Genomic DNA, 22,201 nt, shown 5'->3' with positions numbered 1-22,201 from the left:
ATTAGATGATTTGATCTATCTCTGTAGATCCTTATACCAAGTATGTATGCAACATCTACTAGATCCTTCATGGCAAAAAAATATCCCAAGCCAAGTGTTCACACTTTGCAATGTTGGGACATCGTTTCCTATGAGCAGTATGTTATCAACATAAAATAGTAGGAAGACTACAATACTCCCACTAGCTTTGCCATAGGACTCATCTACACTTCTAGAAACTCCAAAATCTTTGACCTTTTCATGAAAGCAAAGATTCCAGCTACGAGATGCTTGTTTGAGCCCATAGATGGACCTCTCAAGCTTACACACTCTATTTGGATATTTAGGATTTATGAAACCCCTAGTTTGTGCCATATACAGATCCTCTATGAGTTTTCCATTAAGGAAAGTCGTCTTCACATCCATTTGCCATGATTTATAATCATAGAAGGTAAATATGGCAAGTAATATCATAATAGACTTGATCTTGGCTACTGGTGATATGGTTTCCTTATAATTAATCCCTTGAGTTTGAGTACAAGTCTTTGCGACCAGTCTAGCCTTGTACGTGTGCACATTCCCATCCATGTTGGTCTTCTTCTTGAAGATCCACTTGCACCCAACGGTTTTAATGTCAAGTGTAGGACCAACCAAATTCCAAAATTGGTTATCATAAATGGATTGAACCTCCTCTCCATCATCTCTTTCTATTTGGCAACTTATGGTCCTACCATCGCTTTCTTTTAGTTTGATGGCTCATCCATAAAGACCAATGGCTCATCATTAATATGTATGTCACCTTCTGCAGTAATATGGAAGCCATAGAACTTATGAGGAAGACGAAATTGATTGGATATACGAAGAGGAGGTGGAGATACATCAGTTTGCTCAACAGGTGGTTCAACCTTAGGTTGAGTGCTAGTATCAACTATAGGTTCTACTTAGGTTGGATTTTGAATCACTTCAAGATCAATTTGACTCCTACTGGCTTCTTTAGATATCAAATCCATCATGAGGAAGAAGACCATTTTATCCACAAACACCTTCTATTTGGAAGGCTTGTAAAACAAGTATCCAAAAGACTTTTGGGGATAACCAACGAAATAACACTTCCCTGACGTGGGTTATAGTTTCTTTTATGGATCGTGACAAACGAAGACCTTACAACCCCATACTTTAACATGTGATAGAGATGGACATTTCCAACTCCAAATTTCATAGGGAGTCTTAGCAACCTTCTTAGTTTGTATGAGGTTTAGAATGTGGGCAACTGTCTCTAAAGTATAACCCTATAAACTTATTGGAAGTGTAACTTGACTCATCATATATCAAACCATAATTAATATTGATAAATGCCATTTTATGCATATTTTAGGATAGTTTTTATTAGTATTTAGCATCATATTTTACACATTTTCATGTCATTAGTTTAAATAATGTTTAGCTCACGTCTTTCGTCAGAATTCCCATAGTGCTAGCGCTTTTGAGTCGTTTTCAGATAATTCGAGTGGAGCGGTACTTTGGGAGAAACTGGATGCATATCTGGAGCTTAAATGGACTTGGAAATGAAGACGGATGTTGATGAATGACTTCGAATGCTTAAACTGAAGAATTGTGACCAAAACGTGCTGAAAAGCCAAAAATGTGATCGCATTTTTGGACATCTGCGATCGCATTTGTTGATCGAGGATTTGCAAGGTCGAAATATATCACCTGGGAAAAAATTTAGAAAAATAAGATCATATGGGAAAAAATGAGATGGCATAAATGATTGCATTTTTGTGTCAAGGTTGAAAATAAGCCAGAAATAGCATCATACTTCATTAAAAGGCAATTCGAAAATTTGGTAAAAAATGTGATCGTATTTTCGAATTCTGCGATCGCATTTTTCATAATCTTGGTCCGGAGGTTACCTGCTTGCATATAAATATGACCCTCGTGATTAGATTTGAGGGGCAGACCATTCCAGACGACGAAAAACCCATCTGAAGGCAATTTCTGATATTTTCAGCACTTTCTGAAGATCTGTAGGCTGTGAATCATCTCCTCTACTTAGTTTAGCAAAATTAATCAGTTAGTTTATTTTTTATTAGTTTTAATTCGTTTTTAGCCATGTCTGGCTAAATCCCTAGTTTTCAGTTCTACAATAGGCTAGTACTTTTCATGTGATCAGTTATCAGATTTGGTTTTCATTGTGTGCTTCTATCTAATTGTAACATCCATAAAATTCGAGCCAATTTAAAACTTTTTAAAACATTTCAAAACACATGATTATTACAAACTTGTTTTCAAAATAGTATATTGTCAGAGTATCCCAGAATCAAATCATAAAATGTGAGGAGCGGTACGATCACACCTTCGCCTTCCCGCGATCATCAGAAGTACCTAAAACAATAATCAATAAATGTAAGCTCGAAGGCTTAGTGAGTTACCCCCAAAATACCAACGCCATACAATCATACTCATAACATATAAATCATTAGCATGCATAATGAGCCTTCAGCCTGACTGGACCGTCTCGCAGGCCTTTAGCCCATCTGGACCGCTCTCCGAGCCTTTGACACTTCTGGACCGCTTCGCAAGGCCTACAGCCTATCCGGACCGCTCGCCGCGCCTTCGGTCTAACTGACATGCCCTCCTGGGCCTGTAGTCTATCCGGACCGCCCTTAAAGTGTGTAAATTAAGGAAGCTACTCGACGAGTAGGTATTCTTACTCGTCGAGTCGGAGCTTAAAGTGGAAATTAAGGAAGCTACTCGACGAGTAGGTATTCTTACTCGTCGAGTCGGAGCGGGATTTGGTCGCGAGTTAAGTGGCTAACTCGCTGAGTCGGAAGCTGGACTCGACGAGTTGGTGCTGGAATGAGAAAACCCTAATCTCGAGGGTTGCACCATATTTAAAGGACTTTATGTCCTTCTCTCAGCCTCCCTATTGCCCTTGAGAACCAGAAAACCCTAAACTCGTGTGTGTGAGGCCTTTGGAGGGAGATTGAAGCTTTGGAAGTTGTCTTTTGTGGAAGAAACTTGAAGATCAAAAAGGGCTTGCATCAAGGGAGCGGTCTAGATCCAGAATCTACTTCAGTTTGGGCACATCTTGGAGGTAATAAGCTGTTACCTTCACACTTTTGCATCTAGATCTATTCATGAAAGAGATTTGGGGCCATTTTGGTATGTTTGAGATCTATTTCGGGTTTGAAGTTTAGATCTGAGGTTGCTACTTCAGATCTAGACTTGTGTTGGTCCAGAATGTCATAAAGCATCAGTCAATGAGTTTTTGGTGAAGCCCCTTTGTCTTAAACCCAAGCCCTAGATTGATTTGGACCTTTAACTCCTTGGTTTCACGTAAAGTTTGCAACTTTACGTAGGGGTTATGCCCTAGAAGAGTGCATCTACAGTTTGGAGCCCCTGCATCGCTCAAAAAGCCTCTGTATGGATGAAGGACTGAAGGGACTCGGCGAGTCACATGGGTGGACTCGGCGAGTCATATGAAGATGGGCATGGACTCGACGAGTTGGAAGAACAACGCGGCGAGTCTGTTGAAGATTGCCTTGGACTCGGCGAGTCTGTTCTTGGACTCGGCGAGTCAGGTCGTAGAACCCCAACCTCATTTGGTTAAGCTTCGGATCAGCGAGTCGGTTGGCGACTCAGTGAGTTGGACAGGATGTAATTCAGAGATCGTTGAACTCGACGAGTCTTGGGGCGACTCGGCGAGTTGAGTCGTGTTATGGGAGTTTTCTGAGTATAAGAACTCGACTAGTCGACGGGTTGACTCGGCGAGTAGAGTCAATCAGGAAGGTTGACTTTGGCAAGGACTTGGTCTTTGACCCGTTTGACCGTCAGGGGTGTTATGGTATTTTGGATATTTATGTCATGGTCCATTGATGACATCAGATGTTGGAGTTTGGAGCAGTGCTTCGGGCCAGTGCGTTCGTGGTTCGGTTCGGCAGTTGCAAGGTGAGTTATACTCACTATATCAACAGGGTCTGAGGCACCAAGGCCGACCCTTTATCGGATTTGAATCCGGGTAACTGTTTGATATGTTTTGATTTGTTAGATCTGCATCCTGGTAATTAGGATGGTATTATGTTAGTGACCTGGTTTAGGTCGGTATCCTGGTATATAGGATGATGCTATGCTAGTGACCTAGTTTAGGTCGGTATCCTGGTATATAAGATGATGCTATGCTAGTGACCGGTTAGGTCGGTATCCTGGTTAGGATGTTGCTATGCTATATGATCTGCTGGATCGGTTGTTTAGTTGTGGATAGTTATGTGATTACCTGTTTATGTGCACATGGTTGTTTGATTAGGGTTGGGTTGAGGCGGGTCCTGCTTTGTGTTGTAGGCCAACATACCCAGGGCGGACCGGATAGGCCGAAGGCCCAGCGAGCGGTCCGGATAGGCTGAAGGCCCCAAGAGGGCGGTCCAGACGTGCCGAGGCTCGGAGAGTGGGCCAGACAGACTGAAGGCCCGGTGCGGGCGGACCAGTCATACTGTAGACTCAGAGGGTGGACCAGGTGGACTGAAGGCCCGGTGCGGGCGGAGCAGTCACACTGTAGACCCGATATGCATGGCTGCTCTGTATTGTTATATGATATGATATGACTATGGTTGTATGTGGTTGGTATTTTGGGGGAAACTCAGTAAGCTTTCGGGCTTACAGTTTCAGTTTATTGTTTTAGGTACATCAGGAGATCGTGGCAAGGCAAAGGCGTGATCGTACCGCTCCTCATATTTCATGATTTTGTGATTTGGTTCTGGGGATACTCTGATGTTTAGACTATTTTGAAAACAAGTTGTAATAACTTAATGGTTTCTGAATGGGTTAAAATGTTTTAAATTGGCTTGAATTTCATGGGTGTTACAAGTTGGTATCAGAGCCTTGGTTTGAGTGAATTGGAGGAACATTCATGTGAATCCAGTCTCAAACCAAGGGGAGTTTTCAAAATGATTTCTAAAATAGTTTTCAAAAGGTTTTCAAGATAAGTAAAGGAGGGTGCAGAGGGTACGATCAGCCGGAGCCAGTAAGTAGACCCCAAAATACCATACAAGTTATTTGGTTATGTGATATGATTGGAACAACATGCTAGTACTAGGCTAGGGATCTTCAGGAATTGCATGATAGAATTGCCTGATTACATGATGCCTGTTAGCCTAGGGTTTCCTTTATATGAGATTGACATCATTGCTGTAGTTACTTGTGTATGCATCACGACTGTGTATAATTAAGATGTTATAGCCTGAGAATGTTTGATTTGGCCATATGTTCTGTTCTTGTTTGATTGAGAGCTTAGGGTAGGATTGGATATTCGAAAGTCTATAGGGTCCACCATCATGTATGGCTAGCATACACTAGTGCTGCAGGGTTAGTGGAAGTTTCATGGATGGGTGGGTTGTGTGAGGCCGGGAGGCCAGTTATGAGATATTTAGCATTCCTCTAATAGTGAGGATTGAGCATTCGTTGTGTGATGTATATTATTAGGGTGTTGTGGTGATACTTGAGACAAATATGGGTAGGTGTGGAAGGTAGTATGGGACCGTACTACTGAAAGCACAGGACCCATACGCGTAGCAAGGAAGTCACAACCCCTAGGGTTTAGAAGGGAGTTGGTCCCCGGTTATCTAAGCGGATTGTCTGATATTTTCCTCTTCTATTTTCAGTATGGTGGTTACGAGGCGTGTTGTGACTGGATCCGGATCGGGATCAGGTCAGGGTGATCAGGGGGCCCCAGCGACACCTGAGATTATCGGTCAGGAGGGACCAATGTTGACAGAGGATCAGGTCAGGGAGATCATCCGCGAGGAGGTGGTTGAGATTGTCCGGGGTCAGATTCCAGAGTTGTTTGGGACTATTAAGTCCGCTATGAGGGAGTACTCCGCTGATCGTTATGCAGCTCTTACTGAGACGGCTGCCACGACAGCTACAGCGGCTGTAACAGCGGCAGGGGGAGGAGCCGGTCGGGGCTTCCAGTACCGGGACTTCGATAATACGAAGCCCCCTACCTTTGACGGAGTTCAGGATCCGATTGTTGCGATGAGATGGTTGTCGGACGTGGAGGGATGTTTCTTCACGTGTTCGTGCCCTGCTGAGCAGAGGGTGAGGTGTGCTCTGAACCTTTTGAGGCTCGGTGCGAAGGATTGGTGGAGGTTGACTACGGGATCTTATTCTGATGCGCAGCGGGCTGCGGTTACTTGGGATCAGTTCCGGGATATGTTCAGTACTCGTTATGTTCCGCGGGTTGAGAGAGAGAGGTTGGCCCAGGAGTTCTTGGAGCTGAAGCAGGATTCAGAGTCGGTGACGGAGATCACCAGGATGTTCACGAAGAGGGCAATGTTTTACCCTGAGTTTGCTTCGGAGCAGGCTCAGATGTCCCGGTATCTAAGTATGCTCAAGAGGGATATCAGGCAGTTTGTGTCCACGCAGAGATGTGATACCTTGTTGGAGTTGCAGGAGGCCGCCAGGCGATGCGAGTTGGAGATTGAGTTGCAGTTGCGAGAGCAGAGGCAGGCCCCGGTGCAGTCGCAGCCGGCACCGAAACGGTCCAAGACCGTTGACTCTAGGATTGGAGGGCAGAGCAGTCGCACTTGTGAAAAGTGTGGGAAGGGTCATACCGGATTTTGTAGGTCTGGTGGTACGTGCCGCAAGTGCGGGAGAGAGGGTCATTATGAGAGGGATTGCCGTCAGTCGGCCCCGGTTCGGGATGTGAGTATTTGTTATCACTGCCATCAGGTTGGTCACATGAGGGCCAACTGTCCGCAGCTTGTTGCAAGACCGGTGCAGGCTCCAGCACCGGCCACTTTGAGGATTATTGGCGGGGGTCAGGGTGGAGCGGAGCCTCCGAGGACTCAGGGATGCACTGTCCAGCTTACAGCAGAGGAGGTCAGGTCAGAGCCAGATGCAGCTGCTGGTATGTTTCTATCTTGATATCTTGTTATTGTGTGGTATTGTAAATCTTTCCGTCTTTTCAGCATGATTCATAGTAGATTTGAGGATTTTGATAGTTAGGAGTTGTAAACGGTTAATTCCCAGGAGTTTAGATGATCGGAAGATGGGTTATTTGATCTCTTTGCTAGGTATAGCATCTGCGATGTGAGAGGTGTTCAGCTGAGATTCGAACTTCCTTAGATTTCAGATGTGCGATAACGGGAGGGTTGTTCTGTGAAGGTTGCTCACTCCTGAGGGAAGCAGTTCATGGATAAGGGGGAATATATCAAGTAGGGACGTTTGAGCTATGCAGGTTTCGCCATCGGTAGTTAGTAGTTGGTGCACTAGTTGGGGAGAATTGGAAAATTCTCAGGTGAAACCGCAAGCATCCGAGGTTGGTTAGCTATTTGGATTCAACAATGTCTTTAGCTGAGAGTGTGATCTGATTAGAGCAGGTGATAGACACGTGGGGCAAGGAGCAGATCATGGTTTCAGATAAGGTGGTTGATTGACATGAGGCCTGGGGTTAGGCCGGGGTTAAAATTCTTAGAATGGATCTGGAGTTCGGAACCCCAAGAGGGCTAGAAAAGTCTACATGGGAGAGGTTCCAAGGAAGAATGGTTCAGGGTGGTGTACAACAGTTTTAAGCGGTCCAGATAGACTGAAGGCCGACGGGCGTACCAGTCAGGCCGAAGGCTCGAAGGACGGTCCAGACAGGCTGAAGGCCCAAGAGGGCGGTCCAGACATGCTGAAGGTTCTGAGAGTGGTCCAGATAGGCTGAAGGCCTGGTAAGGCGGTCCAGTCATGCTGAAGACTTTGTATGTGTTAGTAAACCTGTATGCGGAGATTGACTGAGTATGTTGCTATGCAATAGCAATCAGTAAGTCTGGCCCCAAGTATTGATCATGAGAATGGAGCTAGCTGAAGGCTATGTGTGGGCCTTGTTAGTTAGGTGATCAGATTCTGAGTATATGGGAGTTTCGGAGTAGCAGTTGCTCTACAAATGGATAGTGTAGAGTGAAGTTTTAGCACCGTGGCACGTGTTAATGTGGTAAAGGTCGTCGAGTAGACTTCCTTGAATAATGGAAGGGAAAGGTATGTAGCTCCGGGAAGGAGTGTTGGTCAACTGAAGGAAAAACAGTAGTGTGAATGGATGATCGAAAGTATTTCAGTTATGGGCAGTGAACATTGGGATTATAGTAGTTATATGGGAGCACATCTGGGTTGGGTGTCTGTTGAGGTTGTGGAATGATTATCGGTGGTGTTGAATAAGAGGATCTCGGAAAAGATGCAAGGATAGATCCTTGGATTCCAAGTATGGTTATAGTCATGGGTGATGTATGTAGTGGTATTTCATCCTAGGGATGACCGGACCCGTCGTTGGCACGCCTGGTATTCCAGCCCGAGGCTGATTGGGCCAGGTGTGAGTGTTGGTTTTATGAGAGTATTGTTGTAGGTACATTTGGGTATGAATGGTTATGTGATATAGCGGGTCGGTTCATGGAAATTTCTAGAAGCTGAAGGAAGTATCAGCCTGTCAGCGCGAAAAGGGAATAGATCTAGGGAGGGGTCAGGACGACTTCCAATATTGCGAGTTACCCGGGGTATCGCCAGTCTTGGAAGGGGAATGATAGTCTAGCAATGTGAGAGGACCCAGTGAATTATTGTGGTATCTAACATTCGCAAGTCGCGAAGGTGTGTTCATGACTGGAAGGTGGCAGTATCATCAGGTGATACTTGGGTTGATGTGTTTTTGACATCAAGTAGAAAAGGCTGGTGGTCGGCCTAGAATAATTGGCAAGGATGCCACGCGAGAAGAAGTTATTTTAAAGGGGGTGCAGTGGTAGGGTCTGGAAGGACCTGAGTTGGTTGGAAAATCGGAGTCTGCAGTGCAAGAGGTTTATTCAGTATCGTATATTGCAGTAGGCTTCGAGGACGAAGCCTAATTTAAGTGGGGGAGAGTTGTAACACCCCAAATTCCAGAAGTATGATTGAAGGGCTTAAAGTGTAAATTAAGGAAGCTACTCGACGAGTAGGTATTCTTACTCGTCGAGTCGGAGCGGGATTTGGTCGCGAGTTAAGTGTCCAACTCGCCGAGTCGGAAGCTGGACTCGACGAGTTGGTGCTGGAATGAGAAAACCCTAATCTCGAGGGTTGCACCATATTTAAAGGACTTTATGTCCTTCTCTTAGCCTCCCTATTGCCCTTGAGAACCAGAAAACCCTAAACTCGTGTGTAAGGCCTTTGGAGGGAGATTGAAGCTTTGGAAGTTGTCTTTTGTGGAAGAAACTTGAAGATCAAAAAGGGCTTGCATCAAGGGAGCGGTGTAGATCCAGAATCTACTTCAGTTTGGGCACATCTTGGAGGTAATAAGCTGTTACCTTCACACTTTTGCATCTAGATCTATTCATGAAAGAGATTTGGGCCATTTTGGTATGTTTGAGATCTATTTCGGGTTTGGAGTTTAGATCTGAGGTTGCTACTTCAGATCTAGACTTGTGTTGGTCCAGAATGTCATAAAGCATCAGTCAATGAGTTGTTGGTGAAGCCCCTTTGTCTTAAACCCAAGCCCTAGATTGATTTGGACCTTTAACTCCTTGGTTTCACGTAGAGTTTGCAACTTTACGTAGGGGTTATGCCCTAGAAGAGTGGATCTACAGTTTGGAGCCCCTGCATGGCTCGAAAAGCCTCTGTATGGATGAAGGACTGAAGGGACTCGGCGAGTCACATGGGTGGACTCGGCGAGTCATATGAATATGGGCATGGACTCGACGAGTTGGAAGAACAACTCGGCGAGTCTGTTGAAGATTGCCTTGGACTCGGCGAGTCAGGTCGCAGAACCCCAACCTCATTTGGTTAAGCTTCGGATCAGCGAGTCGGTTGGCGACTCAGTGAGTTGGACAGGATGTAATTCAGAGATCGTTGAACTCGACGAGTCTTGGGGCGACTCGGCGAGTTGAGTCGTGTTATGGGAGTTTTCTGAGTATAAGAACTCGACTAGTCGACGGGTTGACTCGGCGAGTAGAGTCAATCAGGAAGGTTGACTTTGGCAAGGACTTGGTCTTTGACCCGTTTGACCGTCAGGGGTGTTATGGTATTTTGGATATTTATGTCATGGTCCATTGATGACATCAGGTGTTGGAGTTTGGAGCAGTGCTTCGGGCCAGTGCTTTCATGGTTCGGTTTGGCAGTTGCAAGGTGAGTTATACTCACTATATCAACAGAGTCTAAGGCACCAAGGCCGGCCCTTTATCGGATTTGAATCCGGGTAACTGTTTGATATGTTTTGATTTGTTAGATCTGCATCCTGGTAATTAGGATGGTATTATGTTAGTGACCTGGTTTAGGTCGGTATCCTGGTATATAGGATGATGCTATGCTAGTGACCTGGTTTAGGTCGGTATCCTGGTATATAAGATGATGCTATGCTAGTGACCGGTTAGGTCGGTATCCTGGTTAGGATGTTGCTATACTATATGATCTGCTGGATCGGTTGTTTAGTTGTGGATAGTTATGTGATTACCTGTTTATGTGCACATGGTTGTTTGATTAGGGTTGGGTTGAGGCGGGTCCTGCTTTGTGCTGTAGGCCAACATACCCAGGGCGGTCCGGATAGACCGAAGGCCCAACGAGCGGTCCGGATAGGCTGAAGGCCCCAAGAGGGCGGTCCAGACGTGCCGAGACTCGGAGAGTGGGCCAGACAGACTGAAGGCCCGGTGCGGGCGGACCAGTCATACTGTAGACTCAGAGGGTGGACCAGGTGGACTGAAGGCCCGGTGCGGGTGGACCAGTCACACTGTAGACCCGATATGCATGGCTGCTCTGTATTATGATATGATATGATATGACTATGGTTGTATGTGGTTGGTATTTTGGGGGAAACTCACTAAGCTTTCGGGCTTACAGTTTCAGTTTATTGTTTCAGGTACATCAGGAGATCGTGGCAAGGCAAAGGCGTGATCGTACCGCTCCTCATATTTCATGATTTTGTGATTTGGTTCTGGGGATACTCTGATGCTTACACTATTTTGAAAACAAGTTGTAATAACTTAATGGTTTCTGAATGGGTTAAAATGTTTTAAATTGGCTTGAATTTCATGGGTGTTACATAATACCTTCCCAAAAGATGCCAACTGAAGTAGATCTTGATTCCCACGAGTTCCTTGCTTCAATCCCATTGTTTTCCCCAAGCTCTTCTCCCCAAGAATCCTCTTCCAAAGCTTAAAACACAATGGAGTACACAGACACACACGTATTAGGGTTTTGCTGAGCTCTCAAGGGACTGTAAAGAGGCCGAAGGAGGCTTATGATTCTTTAATTAGGGTGCAAAACCCCAAAAATTAGGGTTTCACCCTCCAGCTCCAACTCGTCGAGTCACTCTTCCGACTCGGCGAGTTGGTCACTTACTCACGTGTCCCAAACCCGCTACTACTCGACGAGCCAGGGCATCCAACTCGTCGAGTAGGCCTTGAAACTTGAAAATTAAAGCCATAATATTAATAACTGAGAAGCGGGGCGTTACACTTCTCCCCCACTTGAACTAGACTCCGTCCTCGAAGTCCGCTGCAATGAACAACTCCGGATAGTGCTCCCGTATCCCTGCCTCTGGCTCCCATGTCTACTCGGACCCCCTACGATGTTCCCATTGCACCTTTACCAACGATGTCTCCTTGTTCCTCAGAATCTTCATCTTTCTCTCTAGTATGGCCACAGGCCTCTCCACGTAATTCAGGCGCTCATCGACCTGAATATCATCCAGCGACACCACCGCCTCCTGATCCATAATGCACTTTCGCAACTGCGAAACGTGGAAAGTGTTGTGGATCGGACTAAGATCCTCCGGTAGCTCTAGCCTGTAAGCCACCTTGCCAAGCCTGGAAATGATTCTGAACGGCCCAATATATCGGGGACCCAATTTTCCCCTCTTCCTGAAGCGGATCACACCCTTCCAGAGCGAGACCTTCAGGAGTACCATATCACCGACCTGAAATTCTAACTCGGATCGGCGTCGGTCGGCGTAACTCTTCTGCCGACTCTGAGCGGTCTACAGCCACTGCCTAATCTGCTGAATCTTCTCGGTAGTCTGCAGGATTACCTCCGTCCGACCCATCACTCTGTGCCCGACCTCACCCCAACAAACCGGGGTGCGACATCTCCGCCCATACAACAGCTCGAAAGGCGGAGCGCCAATGCTGGAATGGTAGCTGTTGTTGTAGGCGAACTATGCAAAGGGTAGGTGGGAATCCCAGCTCCCACCGAAGTCAATAACACAAGCCCTCAACATGTACTCTAGGGTCCGAATAGTCCGCTCACTCTGAACATCGGTCTGCGGATGATATGCTGTGCTGAAGTGCAACCGCGTGCCCAGCTCCTCGTGAAACTTCTGCCAGAAACGGGAGGTAAACCGAACATCCCGGTCAGAGATAATGGAGACCGGAACCCCATGGCGAGCAACGATCTCGCGGACATATATGTCGGCCAACTTCTCGGCCGACGAACTCTCCCGTATGGCCAAGAAATGAGCACTCTTGGTCAATCGATCCACGATGACCCATATAGCATCAAACCCCTTCGCCGTTCTCGGCAGTTTGGTAATAAAATCCATCGTGATCTGTTCCCATTTCCACATGGGAATCTCCACGGGCTGCAGCTTGCCATGCGGCCTCTGATGTTCGGCCTTGACCATCCTACAGGTCAAGCACCTCTCGACGTACCAAGTGATTTCTCGCTTCATGCACGGCCACCAGTAGCTCCAACTCAAATCCCGGTACATCTTGGTGGCCCCCGGGTGAATAGAGAAGTGAGACTTATGAGCCTCCTCCATGACTGTCTGTCTGACCCCACCAGACATCAGAACCCACACCCGACCGCATCGAGTTAATAATCCCCGACTATCCTGCACAAACCGGGTCTTCTCACCCCTGATCCTCTCCAGCTTCCAGTTCTCTGGTCGCATGCCTTCGACCTGGGCATCTTTGATCAAACTCACCAGCGGAGAATCCACCGCTATCCTCATACATATTGCTGGGGTGGAAGACCCAACTGACTTGCGGCTCAAGACATCCGCAACCACATTCGCTTTACCAGGGTGGTAAAGGATCTCGCAATCGTAGTCCTTGACTACATCCAGCCACCTGCGCTGCCTCATGTTCAGGTTCGACTGATCCATGATATGTCTTAAGCTCTTGTGATCCGTGTAAATGGTATAACGGACCCCATATAGGTAATGTCTCCATATCTTGAGAGCAAACACCACCGCTCCCAACTCTAAATCATGCGTAGGGTATCTCGTCTAATGCGGCTTCAACTGCCGCGATGCATAAGCTATCACCCGTCCCCTCTACACGAAGACCGCTCCTAGTCCCGTGATGGATGCATCACAGAACACCACAAAATCCTCAACTCCCTCCGGGAGAGTCAAGACTGGAGCCTCGCATAGACGCTGTCTGAGGGTCTCAAACACCCTCTGCTGCTTAGGGCCCCATCGGAAATCCACCCCCTTCCTCTTCAGGCGAGTGAGGGGTATTGCAATCTTGGAGAAATCCTGTATGAATCTCCGGTAGTACCCTGCCAATCCTAAAAAGATCTTGATGTCTGAGGGAGATTTTGGAACCTCCCACTACATGACCGCCTCGATTTTGGCCGAGTCGACCAAAATCCCATCCTGGTTAACGAGGTGCCCCAGGAACTGGACCTCTCGTAACCAAAACTCGCATTTCGAGAACTTGGCATAAAGCCGTTCTCGCCTAAGAACGCCCAATAATTCCCGTAGATGCTCCTCATGCTGCTCTCGGGTCTTGGAATACACCAATATATCGTCGATAAATACTATGACCGAGCGATCGAGCATCGGTCTGCAGACCCGATTCATCAGATCCATAAATAATGTTGGCACGTTGGTGAGCCCGAACGGCATCACCACGAACTCGTAATCTCCATAACGCATCCGAAACGCGGTCTTCTCCACGTCCTCCTCCCTCACTCTAACCTGATGATACCCGGATCTCAAATCGATCTTGGAAAACCAAGACGCACCCTGCAACTGATCGAAGAGATCATATATCCTCGGGAGTGGATAACGGTTCTTCACCGTTAACTTGTTCAACTCCCGATAGTCGATGCACATACGGTGCGAACCATCCTTCTGGACAAAAAGAATCGATGCCCCCCACGGAGAACTGCTAGTTCGGATGAACTGCTTGCCCATCAGTTCCTGCAGCTGTGACGACAGCTCCTGCATCTCGGGTGGCACTAATCGGTATGGCGCCTTGGCGATAGGGGCCGCACCGGGCACCAGGTCGATCCGAAACTCGACCTGCCTCTCCGGAGGTATCCCTGACAACTCCTCCGGGAACACATCTGCACACTCCCTGACTACAGGAACATATGAAATTGAAGTCTGATCCCTGGCTCGTGTATCTAATATATACGCTAGGTAACCCGCACACCCGTGCTGAATATACTGCCGAGCCCTGGCAGCTGAACAAAACCCTGATCCCACTCTGGTTCCCTCACCATATACAATCAACTCTCCCCCACTTGGGGTTCGAACCACTACCCGCTGACCCTCGCAATCAATCATGGCACCGAAACGACTGAGCCAGTCCATCCCCACAATCACGTGTACATCCCCCATGGGGATCAGAATCAAGTCTATCGGAAAAGGTATCCTGAAGATCTCCATCTCACACCCTCGGTAGATTGAAGAAGCAGAAACCCCGTGTTCGTTGGCGATAGAGACTCGCAACGGACACTCTAGCTCGCCTGCTAGCACACCAAACTCCCTACTAAAAGTCTCAGATACGAAAGACCGACTCGCCCCCGAGTCAAATAAAACTAAGGCGGGAAAGGAGTTCACTAAGAACGTACCTAACCACAGGTACAACAGATAAGCATAAGACAGATATAATAAATGAGATAAAGGATAGAAACATACCCGCAACCACATCTGGTGCTGCCCTGGCCTCCTCTGATGTAAGCTGGAAGGCAAGCCCCTGAGCCTTCAGAGGCTCTGCTCTAACTGGTCTCCCATCGGTAATCCTCAATGTAGGCGGCACTGGAACCTGCGCCGGCCTAGCTGCGAGCTGCGGACAATTGGTCTTCACGTGACCAACCTGATGACAATGATAACATATCCTCATATCCGATGCAGGGGCGGACTGGCGACAGTCCCTCGCATAGTGCCCCTCCCTACCACACTTGTGGCACCCACTACTCGCTCGACAGGCTCCCGAATGACCCTTGCCGCACTTTCCACAAGTGCGGCCCTGCTGGCCCCCAACCCTAGAATCAGCGGTCTTAGACTGCTTTGGCGTCGGCTATGACTGTGTCGGTGCATGTCGTTGCTCCCTCATGTGCAGCTCAATCTCCAACTCACGCCGGCTAGCGGCCTCCTGTAACTCCAATAGAGTATCACATCGTTGTGTGGCAACAAACTGACGAATGTCAGTTTTGAGCATGCTCAGATAACGTGTCATCTGGGCCTGCTCTGATGCAAACTCTGGGCAGAACATCGCCCTCTTTGTGAACATCTAGGTGATCTCCGTCACCGACTCCCCCTCCTGTCTCAAACTCAAAAACTCCTATGCCAACCGTTCCCGCTCAACCCGAGAAATGTATCGAGTGCGGAACATATCCCTGAACTTCTCCTACGTAACAGTAGCTCTCTGCTCATCTGAATACGACCCAGTCATCAACCTCCACAAGTCCTTTTCCCCGGACCTTAGCAAGTTCTGGGAACATCTGACCTTCTGGTTAGTAGGACATAAGCATGTGAAGAAACATCCCTCCACGTCAGAAAGCCACCTCATGGCTTTGATGGGGTCCTGAGTCCCATCAAAAGTAGGGGGCTTCGTGTTGTCGAAGTCCCGATACTGAAAAGCCCGACCGGCTCCGCTGATACAGCTGTTGTAGCTGCTGCGGCAGCCGCCTCAGTGAGGGCTGCATAGCGCTCATCGAAATACCCCACCATAGCGGTCTTAATAGACCCGAACATCTCCGGCAACTCGCCCCGGAACAAAGCAGCAACCTCATCATGCAGAAATTCCCAGATCCTGTCATCCATCTCATATGGCCTCATTCGGCCGATAGTCTCAGGCGCTATCGGCACCCCCTGTCCGCCTTCTCCCTCTCCTGATCCTGATCTCGAACCGGATCCAGTCACAAAGCGCCTGGTCATCACCATTCTGAAAGATAACACAAGGTATCAGATAATCCATACAAAGAACTGGGAACCAACTCCCGAACAAACCCTAGGGGTTGTGACTTCCTTGCTACGCGTATGGGTCTTGTGCTTTCAGTAGTACGGGCCCATACTACCTTCCACACCTACCCATATTTGTCCCAAGTATCATCACAACGCCCCAACATTATACATAATCAAAGCGAGCACTCAAGCCTCACTCCTAGAGGAAGGCTAAATATCTCGTAATCGGCGGACTCATCCCAAATAACCTACCCATCCATGAAACTTCCACCAACCCTGCAGCACTCGTGTATGCTAACCATACATAACGGTGGACCCTATAGACTTTCGAATACTCGGTCCTACTTTAAGCCCACAACCAGACAAGGAACAGGAAATAAAGCCAAACCAAACATTCTCAGGTTATAAGATCTTAATTATGTATAGTCGTGATGCATACACTAAGCAACTACATTAATGATGTCAATTTCATATAAGGAAAATCCTAGGCTATCAGACATCATATAATCAGGAAATTCTATCATGCAATTCCTGAAGATCCCTAGCCTAGTACTAGCATGCTATTCTAATCATATCTCATCACTCAAATAACTGTATGGTATTTTGGGGTCTAGTTACTAGCTCCGGCTGATCGTACACTTTGCATCCTCTTTTACTGATTTTGAAAACCGTTTTAGAAAAAATCATTTTTAAATCTTTTCCTTGATTTGAGACTGGAGTCACACGGTTGTTCCTCCAATTCACTCAAACCAAGGCTCTGATACCAACTTGTAACATCCATAAAATTCGAGCCAATTTAAAACGTTTTAAAACATTTCAAAAGACATGATTATTACAAACTTGTTTTCAAAATAGTATATTGTCAGAGTATCCCAGAATCAAATCATAAAATCATAAAATGTGAGGAGCGGTACGATCACGCCTTCCCCTTCCCGTGATCATCAGAAGTACCTGAAACAATAATCGATAAATGTAAGCTCGAAGGCTTAGTGAGTTACCCCCAAAATAACAACACCATACAATCATAATCATAACATATAAATCATCAGCATGCATAATGAGCCTTCAGCCTGCCTGGACCGTCTCGCAGGCCTTCAGCCCATCTGGACCGCTCTCTGAGCCTTCGGCATGTCTGGACCGCCTCGCAGGGCCTACAGCCTATCCGGACCGCTCGTCGGGCCTTCGGTCTGACTGACATGCCCTCATAGGCTTGTAGTCTATCCGAACCGCGCTGGGTATGTTGGCCTTCAGCACAAAGCAGGTCCGCCTCAACCCAACCCCCAATCAAACAACACGTGCACATAATATCATACGCTAGCATATATAACAGTCAAACCGATCTAACAGATCATCAATCATAGCAACATCCTATAATCAGCATATAGACCTAACCAGTCACTAACATAGCATCATCCTATATAACAGGATACCGACCTAACCAGGTCACTAAGCATAACACCATCCTAACTACCAGGATGTACATCAATAAGCATATCATGCAATAAACTCGAATACAAATCCAATAAGGGCCGGCATTGGTGCCTTAGACCCTGTTGATATAGTGAGGAGAACTCACCTCGCAACTGTTGTCTGAAACTAGAAAGCTCAACTCTCAGATCACCACCAAAAACTCCACCACCTATATTTAACACATCACAAAGTTCATAGGTTCTCAAGATACTTCCAGAAGTTCAATAGTCAACCCTTGCCCAAAGTCAAAGTCCACAGTCAAAGTCAACAGTCCATGTTGGCCCGACTCGTCGAGTGTAGTTCACCGACTCGTCGAGTCCTTCCTGAACTCGAGAAGTCGTGAAATCCTTGGTTGACTCGTCGAGTTCCCCTATAACTCGTCGAGTTCATGCGTGTCCAAAGGTTGGGAGAAACCTTAGCCGACTCGCCGAGTCATTCGACTAACTCGCCGAGCCCAAGGCAATCTTCATCGGAATCGCCGAGTTGTTCATCCAACTCGTCGAGTACAGGACCATTTTCATGTGGCTTGCCGAGTTGACTATGCAACTCGCCGAGTCCCTTCAGACCTGCATCCATACATGTACTTTTTAAGCCATGCAACGACTCCATATTGCAGATCCAAGCTTCTAAGGCATGTTTATCACGTAAAGTTGCAAACTTTACGTGCATGCAAGGCCCTAGAGACTCTAAATGGCCAATATAAGCTTCTAATGGGGCTTTACACCTTAGGAGAGTCTCATTCTTGCAAGAGTTGGAAACTTTATGGACTTAGAGATCCAAAAGAGTTCAGATCTGAGGTTGCAACCTCAGATCTGAGCTCAAACAAAAGAAAGGCTTCCTAATAAGCTAGAAAAGCCCTAAAATCCACCGAAAATGGATCTAGAATGAAAAGGGGTTAAGATAACAGCTTAATACCTTCCCAAAAGATGCCAACTGAAGTAGATCTTGATTCCCACGAGTTCCTTGCTTCAATCCCCTTGTTTTCCCCAAGCTCTTCTCCCTAAGAATCCTCTTCCAAAGCTTAAAACACAATGGAGTACACACAAACACGTATTAGGGTTTTGCTGAGCTCTCAAGGGACTGCAAAGAGGCTGAAGGAGGCTTATGATTGTTTAAATAGGGTGCAAAACCCCAGAAATTAGGGTTTCACCCTCCAGCTCCAACTCGTCGAGTCATTCTTCCGACTCGGCGAGTTGGTCACTTACTCACGTGTCCCAAACCCGCTACTACTCGATGAGTCAGGGCATCCAACTCGTCGAGTAGGCCTTGAAACTTGAAAATTAAAGCCATAATATTAATACCTGAGAATCGGGGCGTTACACTAATTGTTTCAGTTTTGAGCCTAATGAATGTTTGATTTTAAATTTTGTTAGTCTGATCACCTAACTAGGGTTTAATCATTCTAGTTAATCAGTTAATAATATCCATAATTGTTCTTGTCAATTGCTAATAAGTAACAAGTATCAGATTGGTTCCGTGTTGGGATTTAACTCTGATATAAACTGAAATTTCATATCTTTACGCTTCTGAGCTTGTGAGAAGTATTGGGTATTGCTGGGAATTTTACACATAACTTAATTCAAATTTTCTGATCTTAATTAAGAGCTTGTTTAATTGGACTGTAAAAAGTTAGGGTTAACTGAAGAGCTTGTTTTTGGCTAATTTAACTACGTAAAAGAGATTATGCTAGAGCTTGTTAGTCTTCTCAGTACCAGCTTAGATAGAACACATTTTTAATAACCATATTTGGGCTGATTGCATGATTAGGAAAATCACAGAAGAACTGAATTCATTTTTAATACTGAGTTTTTTTAGTTTAATTTCACTCCAGTTTTAAGTTTTAGTTTTAAATCAAAGCCCCCCCCCCCCCCTTTTTATTATTTTTTTGGAAAATAACTAGAATGTGCCTTACACAAAGAGGCATCAACCATTAGGTTGTGTCCCTGATGATTCGACCATGCTTCCCTATGCTACCCATTAATACAACCAGTAGTGCTATTTTATTTGTTTAAATAATGCGTGACAACGATTTAACAAATAACGTTCAATTTCTTCTCTCACCAACACCATTAAGTAGTGATGTCCTGGGAGGAGACAATTGTGAAACTATTCCATAATTATTTAAATTATCGTAGAATTAGAGACTTAGATATTCTCCACCCCTATCGGATCAGAGCATCTTGATCTTTCTGCCTAATTGATTCTCTATATCATTCTGAAACTCTTTGAACACTTCAAAATTTTATGACTTCAGTTTGATCTGATATATATACCTATATGTACTAAAATCATTAGTGAAGGTCACAAAGTATCCTTCACCATGCCTTATGGCGGATCTGAACGTCCCATAAACATCTATACATATAAGGTCCAACAAATTCTCATCTCTTTCACAACTACATGTGAATGGCACCTTTGTCATTTTCCCAAGTAAGCAAAATTCACATACATCATCTGATTCTAAGTCAAATGATTCCAAGATCGCATCCAATTGAAGCTTGGTGATGTGTTTCTTGTTTATATGGCCAAAAAGACAATGCCACAAACTTGATTTATCTAATACACCTTTAGAAGAATCAATATTTAATATTATATTATCAATTTTACTCACGCAAACAACATTCTCACATACACCATTGCAAGGATTAGCTTTAAAAATAAAACAACAATTCTTATAAACCAAAATGTCACCATTTTCATTATCAAAAGAAAAGAGACGACTATCCTTATACAATGCATGAAAAGAAATAATGTTTCGTTCCATATTAAGCGAAAAGCAAAAATTCAATAATCTAATATGCACAACACTACTAAGCACGAGCTCGTAATCCCTAATCCTTGTAACAGTTGCAATGCACTTGTTTCCCATGATTAGTTTGAGCTCCCCATGCTTTAGATTCCTATTTTCCTTTAGTCCCTGAGGTGTAAGTCTCCTTGAATTTTCCTTTCTTTAGATCCTCTAGGTATTTAGGAGAGTTACATTTGTAGTGTCCCTTTGACTGATAGTAGAAACATATGGCCTCATTTGAGTAACTGGTAGGACCTATCTCAGAATCGACCTTTCTTGTAAGAATTTGGTTAGACTGTCTTGACTTGGTCTTTCCCTTTCTTTTTGGATGAGAAACCTCTTTCCTTTTAGTAGTACAATGGCCAATGGCCAAGATGAGAGCAGTGGAGTTGATGTTATGAGTTTCTGTATACCCGCTTCGACAAATTTCAACATGCCATGCAGCTTCATCATGGTCTTATCCAAATTGTTCATATTATAGTTCATGATGAGTTATTAATAAGAACTAGAAAGCGAGTTCAGAACCATGTCCATTGATAGCTCCTTTGGGAACTGGAAACCAAGATTCTCCAGTCTGCTTACGTATGATTTCAGTTTCTGAACATGCATACACATAGATTCTCCAGCTTGTAGTTTACACGCCATGAGGAACTTTATGATCTCTAATCGTTCTTGCATAACTTGCTCTTGGAACATTTCCTTGAGTTGGTAGTTTATTTCATATGCACCCCAGTTCTCAAAGCCTTTTTAGAGCTCAGAGGACATGGTTTCCAACATAAGCCAAGCAACTTTAGTTGACTCATCATACTGTTTGTTATAAGCAACCACTTCATTATCAATACATTCATAGTAATTTCTAGGAGATCCTCATCGAGAACATAGTCCTTGTTCTCGTACCTCACTTTGATCCTCAAGGTGTGGATCCGATCGAGATCATTAGGCCTGATGAGCTTTTCTCTTGACAATACTGATTGGAACGAGAAGTTCGAGTGAGGTGGTAGAGGAGGAAGAGGATTGTTGTTGTTGTTGTTATTATTTTCATTAGGACCAACCATCTACAAAAGAAAAGGTCTTAATTAGTTTGATTTGATTAATTATTAAAAATTATTTACCCAAAAACTATTTAACAATGCTAAGATTCATATTTGTCTTTGTGATATGTAAAGGGATGCCGTAAACACACCATGGAGTTATTTAGGTAAGAAATACTCTTTTCTATTTTCAATCACTATGAAACGCCTAGATCTTTTGAGGTTCATTGACTAGGGTCAATGGCATGTTAATCTTGGATTATGCTAATTTCATTCCAGGCCAGGGAAGTCGTGGATCATATATTAGATGGTAAATCAGCTATGCGAAAACCGTGTGATCCCCAACACATCATTTTCAACTATAATATCAATTTGATGTGCCAGAAAACTTCACATGCTCCATCAATAGATTATAAAGAAAATGTGTGTTTTTCATGGGTATCATATGACTCATGTTTTTACTTATATAAAACATGATTTTTTTCAATACTTCAAGTTAATACTTTTAAATTGAACATCATCCTATCAAATCCTTTCGCTAACTCCACTCTCAAAATCCAGAGAGACAGTAAGGGTGGTAAGCAATGAGCTTTTAAAAACCAAACTCATTAGGAATCATATAGAACTCCTTAGACCTTTCTTATAACATTAAGTAAGTGAGCATAGTCGAGGTAAGACTGACAATGTTTTATTAAACATGCGAGGACGCGTGTTGTAAATGTCTTAAATATATAAATACTTTTTCTAATATATAGGTAAATTTAAACCTTTAAATTTAAGTATCTTTTATTAATTCAAATTAACATT

This window comes from Lactuca virosa, chromosome 8 (genome assembly GCF_052849685.1).
Source record: "Lactuca virosa cultivar CGN04683 chromosome 8, Lactuca_virosa_CGN04683_v6, whole genome shotgun sequence".
Lineage (NCBI taxonomy): Eukaryota > Viridiplantae > Streptophyta > Magnoliopsida > Asterales > Asteraceae > Lactuca > Lactuca virosa.
The sequence above is the reverse complement of the archived record's forward strand: the minus strand, read 5'-3'. Positions refer to the sequence as shown.